We start from the raw sequence: 9,619 nt of genomic DNA, 5'->3' as shown, positions 1-9,619 counted from the left end.
ATATGGTCTTTCAAAATGTCTATGAGAAAATACAAAAAAATACTTATCTCTATATTTGAAAGTTTTAAAAATAATACTGTAGTATTTTAATTTTTCTAATTGTTATTTGACGTTTATTATCAATAATTAATTGAAAATATTTTATCAGCCGATTAAAAAAATTAATATAATAAAACCTTTGGCTTTAATTTTAAAATTATGAACTAAACAAATTATTGAATCGTTTAACGTTATATATAAATTTCTCCGGCGTTTGTTATTAATTTTTAAATATACTAAAGAAAAAAAAATATTACCACGTTGTTCTGATCCAGTCTTTTCCACGATATCCTTCATCCTTTCCAAGAGAACGGGATAATTATTATATTTATTTATGAAAATACAAAAAATCTAGAAATCCGTTGGTTAAAATAATATTTCTTATTTAGTATAAGCAGATATGTCAAAAATTATTTAATTAATAACAAAAGGAAAAAGGAAGTGCCAACAGCGCGCGGTATTCCCAAGCGGTCACCCATCCAAGTACTAACCGCGCCCGACGTTGCTTAACTTCGGTGATCAGACGGGAACCGGTGTATTCAACGTGGTATGGCCGTTGGCGATAACGTTTGTTTAGTTTTTTGCACATCTAGTACTGTTAACAGTCTTCTTAGTAAAGACAGATTTAACACTTTTTACAAGACCGCCCAAAAAGGAGTGCGATGTATTTAAAGTGTACGTATGAATAAATGTTTGTGAGTTTCGGTGGAGATGCACAACTCCTGAACAGATTTAGATGTATGATGCTGCGTCGGAATTCTTAAGTTACTGGGAATGCCTCAGTCTATATAAATATGTAAATGTACGAGTGTATATACAGAGTGTCCCATATAAAACGCAACCCAACCTTATATTGGTAGGTATTGAAATAATAAAAACGCATGTGTAAATGTAAATGTAATTTTTATTATTACCATCTATTACCTTACATTTAGAGTAAATGTTGGAAGTGGCCGCCATCAATTTGAATACAAGCTTCAATTCTTTATACAGCGTTTCTTGCAAACTTTTTGCAAAGTTTGTGGCTGGATATTTAATACAGCTCGTTCAATATTGACTTTCAATCGTTCAAGCGTTCGTGGTTTGTTGCTGAAGGCTTTTTCTTTGAGGTAACCCCGTTGAAAAAATTCCGCTGCAGCCAAATCTGGAGATACTGGTGGCCACAAGCCTCGACCGATAACACGATTACCAAAGAATTCCTCAACGAAATCAGAAGTTGAACCTGCGTAGTGCGATGTCGCACCGTCATGTTGTAGCCAGCTTTGTCTGTCTTCCTCTTCCAAGAGTGCGTTGAACCAAAATAAAATATCCTGATATCGTTCTGCATTAATGGTGTACTCGAAAAAAATAGGACCGATTATTTTCTTCCGCGATATCGCGTACCACACGCCCGACTTCTGCGGGTGTAATTGTTTTTCGTGATAAACGTGGGGATTTTCAACACTCCAAATTCTACAGTTATGGCTGTTTACGTAACCGTCCAAATGTAACCGTGCTTCATCTGTGAAGAATAACGAATCCGTAACATTAATTCCCTCACGCAGAAATCGACGGAACCGTTGACAATATTGTAGCCGTTTTTCTTTGTCGGGCTCAAGAAGTCGATGAACCGTTTGAATGCGATAAGGTCGTAATTGTAATCGTTTGGTCGCCCGATGAACGATTGATTTAGACAAATTAATTTCAGCAGACACACATCTGATCGATTTATTTGGCGAGGCCAGTAATCGGTCTTTGATTTCAGCGACTGTATCTGTATTCAACACTGACGCAGATCTTTTGTGTTACTTGTTATTAACAGAACCGGTTTCTCTAAATTTTGCGACTAACCTTAATACTGATGTTTTGTTAGGTTTGCTGGTTTATCTGGGTACTTATGGGGAAACAAATCTTGCACTGCAACCACTGATTTCGTACTGAAGTACGACTCAACAATGAAAACACATTCGTCCAGCGAAAACACCATCTTGTCTCTAGCAATACACTGAACCTTATGATTGCATTGTTGTTACTATCGGTAGTGTTCTACTGGGTCGCCGCGATGTTCAGATGTTGGACGAGTCCATTTCTGTAACGAGTAGGGGAGTAAGCTTGACTTTTGAAATTTCATGGATGAGTGATTGATGGGTTGCGTTTTATATGGGACACTCTGTATATATGTATATATAGTAGTGGAGTTTTTCCGGTTGAAGCACAAATTTTAATAAATTGGATTAATAAACTGCGAACTGGAAGCCCCTATCACTGTGTATGCTGTGTTTGAAAGTAATGATTGTAATCAATCTAATGAATAATATTACAGAAATAATAGAATTAAATTTACGTTAAATAAAATAAAATCTCATTAAATAAGTTTTTTGTTTTTAATAAAATCCTAGTTTTAATAATAATGGCGTTTTGTCGAGAACTACGTGTGAAGCTAAAGTGATGAGGTGTAGCGAGCATCTCCAGCGAAATCAAATTTCAAATCAGTACAATGTAATGGTAACAAGTTGTGTGTCCCAGAAACGCGGTCTTGGAAAGGGCAATGTGGTGCTTTTATAATACCTCCTCGAACAATCGTCCGATTTTCTAAATTCAAATAAGGTATTCGCTCGTATAATACAAAATTACCAACGAACCAAACCAAAATATGAAAGGAAATGTTATTTTTCCACAGGCGTGTTTTTTTATTTGTATTATTTTTCTCTTGTTAATTTCATACCGTAAGATAATAATGTTTGGATCTTCCAATATACTAAATTCAAAAAAAAATGTACATAAACATATATGTTTATATATATATATATATACGTATATATGTTTATGCTATATATATATACATAGTAACAGAATAAAAATATTAATTTAAACAAAAGATTAATCGTAATTATATGTATTTGTTGTTAATTATCGATATATTATAATTTTTACCATAACACACACGTAGAATATGTTTTGTATTTTTTAAGAGCGGGAGTGTATGATTGTTGTTCTGTTTTGCCTACTGCATACGGTCTTTGAAAATGTCTATGAGAAAATACAAAAAAATACAGAAAATACCTATCTTTTATATTTGAAAATTTAATAAAATTATACTTTATTATTTTAATTTTCTATTTGTTATGTAACGTTTTTATTATCAATGATTTATAGAAAATATATTTTCAGCCGATCGAAAAAATAAATATGACTAAACCTTTGGCTTTAAATTTAAAATTATGTTTGATATAATTAATTAAATCGTTTAACGTTATATATAAATTTTTCCGGAGTTTGTTATATATTTTTATGTATACAAAAAAATCGCTGTTCTGCTCTAGTGTTTTCCACGATATCCTTAACCCTATACAAGAAAACAGAGTAATGGTTTATATCTATTTAAAACCATTTATGAAAATAAAAAATCTAGAAATCCGTTGGTTAAAATGATATCATACAGCAACCGAACCAAACAGCAACAGTAACAATTGAAGAATATAAGAAAGAAACCGTAATAAGAAAGGGAGTCCGACAAGGATGTTTCCTATCTCTGTTACTTTTTAATCTTTACGTAGAACTTACTTAATGATGTTAAGGAACAATTTATATCCGGAGTACCAGTACAAGGTGAAAAGATAAAGTTGCTACTATTTGTTGATGATATTGTGATTCTAGCTGAGAGTAAAATGGATTTAGAAAGAACAATGAACGGCACGGATGAAGACCTACGCAAGAACTATCACGTGAAAATAAACAAGCACAAAACAAAAGTAATGAAATGTAGTAGAAATAAGAAAGATGGACGACTGAATGTGAAAAAATAGGAGAAGAAAAGATTATGGAGGTAGAAGAATTTTGTTATTTGGGAGGTAGAATTACTAAAGATAGACGAAGCAGGAGCGATATAAAATGCCGAATAGCACAAGCTTAACGAGCCTTCCGTAAGAAATATAATTTGTTTACATCAAAAATTAATTTAAATGTCAGGAAAAGATTTTTGAAATTGTATGTTTGGAGTGTCGCTTTATATGGAAGTGAAACTTGGAATATTTGAGAAGAAAAGATTAGAAGCTTTTGAAATGCGGTGCTATAGGAGAATGTTAAAAATCAGACGGGTGGATAAAGTGACAAATGAAGAGGTGCTGCTACAAACTGATGAAGAAAGAAACATTTGGAAAAATTTAATTAAAAGAAGACAGACTTATAGGCCACATACTAAGGCATCCTGGAATAGTCGCTTTGATATTGGAAGGACATGTAGAAGGAAAATTGTGTAGGCAGGCCACGTTTGGAATATGTACAAATTGTTAGGGACGTAGGATGCACAGGGTATACTGAAAGGAAACGACTAGCACTAGATAGGGAATCTTGGAGAGCTGCATCAAGACAGTCAAATGACTGGTCAAGAAAAAAAAAAAAAATAATAATATCTTATTTTGTATAAGCAGATATGTCAAAACTATTGTCAAAAATTATTTAATTAATAAGAAAAGAAAAAAAAAGATGCCAACAGCACGCGGTATTCCCAAGCGGTCACCCATCCAAGTACTAACCGCGCCCGACGTTGCTTAACTTCGGTGATCAGACGAGAACCGGTGTATTCAACGTGGTATGGCCGTTGGCGACAGTCATTTTCTGATTTTTTGTACATTTAGTGACGTTAATGTTCTTGTTAGAAAATGAAGGAATTGTGTGCTTCTACGTTCACATCGAATAAAAATTATCTTTTCGAATTAACGTATTTACTAATTTATTCCTCCTCTATGAATCATGAGACCTTGCCGTTGGTGAGGGGGCTTGAGTGCTCAGGGATACAGAGTAGCTGGACCGAAGGTGCAACCATATCGGAGAGGTATCTGTTGAGAGCCAGACTAAGGAATGATTCCTGAAAGAGGGCAGCAGCTCTTTCAGTAGTTGTTAGGGGCGTGAGTCACAATGACTTAAACGGCCATATCAACATCACTCAGTCCTCTGAGTACTGCGCAGCTGAAAGCAATGGAAAACTACAGCTGTTTTTTTTTCCAAGAAAATGTGGCTCTGCATTTTCAAAAGTAATAATGGAGGCGCCTTCCTTGGTAAAATATTCCGGAGGTAAAATAGTCCCCCGTTCGGATCTCCGGGTGGGGACTACTAAGGAAGGGGTCACCAGAAAAGTAAAAAATAACATTCTACGAGTCGGAGCGTGGAATGTTAGAAGCTTAAAAAAGGTTGGTAGGCTAGAGAATTTAAAAAGGGAAATGGATAGGGTAAACGTGGATATAGTAGGAATTAGTGAGGTTCGGTGGGAAGAGGAAGGCGACTTTTGGTCGGGTGACTTTAGAGTAATTAACTCAGCGTCAAATAATGGGCAGGCAGGAGTAGGTTTCGTGATGAACAAGAAAATAGGGAGGAGAGTGGAGTATTTCAAGACGCATAGCGATAGAGTCATTGTAATAAGGATAAATTCAAAACCTAAACCGACAACGATTGTTAACGTCTATATGCCTACAAGCGCCCATGATGATGATGAGGTAGAATGTGTATACGAAGAGATTGATGAAGCAATTAAACACGTAAAAGGAGATGAAAATTTAATAATAGTTGGAGATTGGAATGCAAGCATTGGAAAAGGCAAGGAAGGAAATATAGTGGGTGAATACGGGCTGGGCAAAAGGAATGAAAGAGGGGACCGACTTATAGAGTTTTGCGCGAAGTATAATTTAGTAATTGCCAACACCCAATTTAAAAATCATAATAGAAGAATATACACTTGGAAAAAGCCAGGCGATACTGCAAGGTATCAGATAGATTATATCATGGTTAAGCAAAGATTTAGAAATCAACTCGTGGACTGCAAAACTTACCCTGGAGCAGACATTGATAGCGACCATAATTTGGTGATAATGAAATGTAGATTGGGGTTTAAAAACCTGAAGAAAAGGTGTCAGATGAATCGGTGGAATTTAGAGAAGCTTGAGGAAGAGGAGGTAAAGAAGATTTTTGAGGAGGACATCGCAAGAGGTCTGAGTAAAAAGATAAGATAGAAAATGTAGAAGAAGAATGGGAGAATATTAAAAAGGAAATTCTTAAATCAGCAGAAGCAAACTTAGGCGGAATAAAGAGAACTGGTAGAAAACCTTGGGTTTCAGACGATATATTGCAGCTGATGGATGAACGTAGAAAATATAAGAATGCTAGTGATGAAGAAAGTAAAAGGAACTATCGGCAATTAAGAAATGCTATAAACAGGAAGTGTAAACTGGCGAAAGAAGAGTGGATTAAAGAAAAGTGTTCAGAAGTGGAAAGAGAAATGAACATTGGTAAAATAGACGGAGCATACAGGAAAGTTAAGGAAAATTTTGGGGTACATAAATTAAAATGTAATAATGTGTTAAACAAAGATGGTACACCTATATATAATACGAAAGGTAAAGTCGATAGATGGGTGGAATATATTGAAGAGTTATACGGAGGAAATGAATTAGAAAATGGTTATATAGAGGAAGAAGAGGAAGTTGAGGAGGATGAAATGGGAGAAACAATACTGAGATCTGAATTTAAGAGAGCATTAAAAGATTTAAATGGCAGAAAGGCTCCTGGAATAGACGGAATACCTGTAGAATTACTGCGCAGTGCAGGGGAGGAGGCGATTGATAGATTATACAAACTGGTGTGTAATATTTATGAAAAAGGGGAATTCCCGTCAGACTTCAAAAAAAGTGTTATAGTAATGATACCAAAGAAATCAGGGGCAGATAAATGTGAAGAATACAGAACAATTAGTTTAACTAGTCATGCATCAAAAATCTTAACTAGAATTCTATACAGAAGAATTGAGAGGAGAGTGGAGGAAGTGTTAGGAGAAGACCAATTTGGTTTCAGGAAAAGTATAGGGACAAGGGAAGCAATCTTATGCCTCAGATTAATAGTAGAAGGAAGATTAAAGAAAAACAAACCAACATACTTGGCGTTTATAGACCTAGAAAAGGCATTCGATAACGTAGACTGGAATAAAATGTTCAGCATTTTAAAAAAATTAGGGTTCAAATACAGAGATAGAAGAACAATTGCTAACATGTACAGGAACCAAACAGCAACAGTAGCAATTGAAGAACATAAGAAAGAAGCCATAATAAGAAAGGGAGTCCGACAAGGATGTTCTCTATCTCCGTTACTTTTTAATCTTTACATGGAACTAGCAGTTAATGATGTTAAAGAACAATTTAGATTCGGAGTAACAGTACAAGGTGAAAAGATAAAGATGCTACGATTTGCTGATGATATAGTAATTCTAGCCGAGAACAAAAAGGATTTAGAAGAAACAATGAACGGCATAGATGAAGTCCTACGCAAGAACTATCGCGTGAAAATAAACAAGAACAAAACAAAAGTAATGAAATGTAGGAGAAATAACAAAGATGGACCACTGAATGTGAAAATAGGAGGAGAAAAGATTATGGAGGTAGAAGAATTTTGTTATTTGGGAAGTAGAATTACTAAAGATGGACGAAGCAGGAGCGATATAAAATGCCGAATAGCACAAGCTAAACGAGCCTTCAGTAAGAAATATAAGTTGTTTACATCAAAAATTAATTTAAATGTCAGGAAAAGATTTTTGAAAGTGTATGTTTGGAGTGTCGCTTTATATGGAAGTGAAACTTGGACAATCGGAGTATCTGAGAAGAAAAGGTTAGAAGCTTTTGAAATGTGGTGCTATAGGAGAATGTTAAAAATCAGATGGGTGGATAAAGTGACAAATGAGGAGGTATTGCGGCAAATAGATGAAGAAAGAAGCATTTGGAAAAATATAGTTAAAAGAAGAGACAGACTTATAGGCCACATACTAAGGCATCCTGGAATAGTCGCTTTAATTTTGGAAGGACAGGTAGAAGGGAAAAATTGTGTAGGCAGGCCACGTTTGGAATATGTAAAACAAATTGTTAGGGATGTAGGATGTAGAGGGTATACTGAAATGAAACGACTAGCACTAGATAGGGAATCTTGGAGAGCTGCATCAAACCAGTCAAATGACTGAAGACAAAAAAAAAACTAATTTATTTACATATTTACATACTAAGGCATCCTGGAATAGTCGCTTTGATATTGGAAGGACAGGTAGAAGGAAAATTGTGTAGGCAGGCCACGTTTGGAATATGTAAAACAAATTGTTAGGGACGTAGGATGCAGAGGGTATACTGAAAGGAAACGACTAGCACTAGATAGGGAATCTTGGAGAGCTGCATCAAAACAGTCAAATGACTGGTCAAAAAAAAAAAATAATAATAATATCTTATTTTGTATAAGCAGATATGTCAAAACTATTGTCAAAAATTATTTAATTAATAAGAAAAGAAAAAAAAAGATGCCAACAGCACGCGGTATTCCCAAGCGGTCACCCATCCAAGTACTAACCGCGCCCGACGTTGCTTAACTTCGGTGATCAGACGAGAACCGGTGTATTCAACGTGGTATGGCCGTTGGCGACAGTCATTGTCTGATTTTTTTGTACATTTAGTGACGTTAATGTTCTTGTTAGAAAATGGAAGAATTGTGTGCTTCTACGTTCATATCTGATAAAAATTATCTTTTAGAATTAACGTATTTACTAATTTAAAAAAATTGTTTATAACTAAAAACCTTTTCAACTGCTCTCTCTCTCTCTCTCTCTCTCTATATATATATAAACTGTATGAAAATGTAAAAGTAAATAAAAGAGATTGAACATAAATAACTAAATGTGTTTTTTGTCAATGATAGATGTATCGTTAAGTTTACCGGTACGTACAGATATATATACATTTTTTTTTTTGATCACTGGGAGTTGTAAACGGAACTTGTTCAGTTTTTTCTTTCTGCTAATTACGGACTTTAAATATGTTTCTGTAAACCTTTCGGTAAATAACATTTGAGCGAGATAATCTGTAGATAAAGTGACCGCCAGCGAGGTAATCCCGTTATTTGGACCGACCTTTTACGAATTTATATTTGGTTTTTTAAATCGGTGGTAGTAGTAGGACAGGGAAATTTAAAAAAAAACTGTTTGACTGCTAATAGTTCAAATTTTTCTGGTGAAGTTTTCACCGGGGTTTATAATAATTTTCTAAAACATTCAACGTCACAATGCTCCAGATGAACGCGAGCACCATATGTATTCATGGTGCTGGCGTAGGGTGGACCGCCTTACATACTCGACCTCCGAGTGCATGTCTGTGCGATTATGTTCGCTTGGTTACAGAATATAAACATCGCGTAGTTCCATTTATTTGCATTAGGATTTACAGGAGATGCTTGTAAATCAGCCGTCTGAACACTGGCACGCACAGCCTGTTTACATGAATTCTGCAATTCATGTAAACGGGCTAAATTAGGTACAGATAGTCTTTTATTATTGGTTCATATATTGGACACTTTAATGTAGAAATATTGGTTACGGTTTCATTTTCGTGTAGATAATAATACTAGGCTAAAAGTTAAACTTCACTTCTTGTAATAGGCTATATTTTAAAATCAGAGTACGCTTTCCTCCGACATAAAAAAAAACCAACGCATGATGAAATTCCGTAACAACTTGGAGAAGTAAAATGCGTGCGTTGAGTTACAAGATTTTTAATAAGCACATATAGCAAAATAAAACAGTTTT

General features: G+C 34.9%; 3 non-coding genes across 3 annotated transcripts; all 3 read right to left on the bottom strand.

Annotated features, from left to right (window-relative positions):
* Positions 1–481: 481 nt before the first annotated feature.
* On the bottom strand, positions 482–600 carry LOC142322521 (5S ribosomal RNA). The gene has a single exon (XR_012755916.1). It is a non-coding gene; the product is annotated as a 5S ribosomal RNA (ribosomal RNA).
* Positions 601–4,504: 3,904 nt separating this feature from the next.
* LOC142322511 (5S ribosomal RNA) lies at positions 4,505–4,623 on the bottom strand. Its single transcript, XR_012755907.1, has one exon. It is a non-coding gene; the product is annotated as a 5S ribosomal RNA (ribosomal RNA).
* A 3,719-nt stretch (positions 4,624–8,342) lies between these two features.
* On the bottom strand, positions 8,343–8,461 carry LOC142322495 (5S ribosomal RNA). Its single transcript, XR_012755894.1, has one exon. It is a non-coding gene; the product is annotated as a 5S ribosomal RNA (ribosomal RNA).
* Between the last annotated feature and the right edge of the window lie 1,158 nt (positions 8,462–9,619).

The sequence above is a fragment of the Lycorma delicatula genome, chromosome 3 (assembly GCF_047948215.1).
Source record: "Lycorma delicatula isolate Av1 chromosome 3, ASM4794821v1, whole genome shotgun sequence".
Lineage (NCBI taxonomy): Eukaryota > Metazoa > Arthropoda > Insecta > Hemiptera > Fulgoridae > Lycorma > Lycorma delicatula.
The sequence above is the reverse complement of the archived record's forward strand: the minus strand, read 5'-3'. Positions and strand labels throughout refer to the sequence as shown.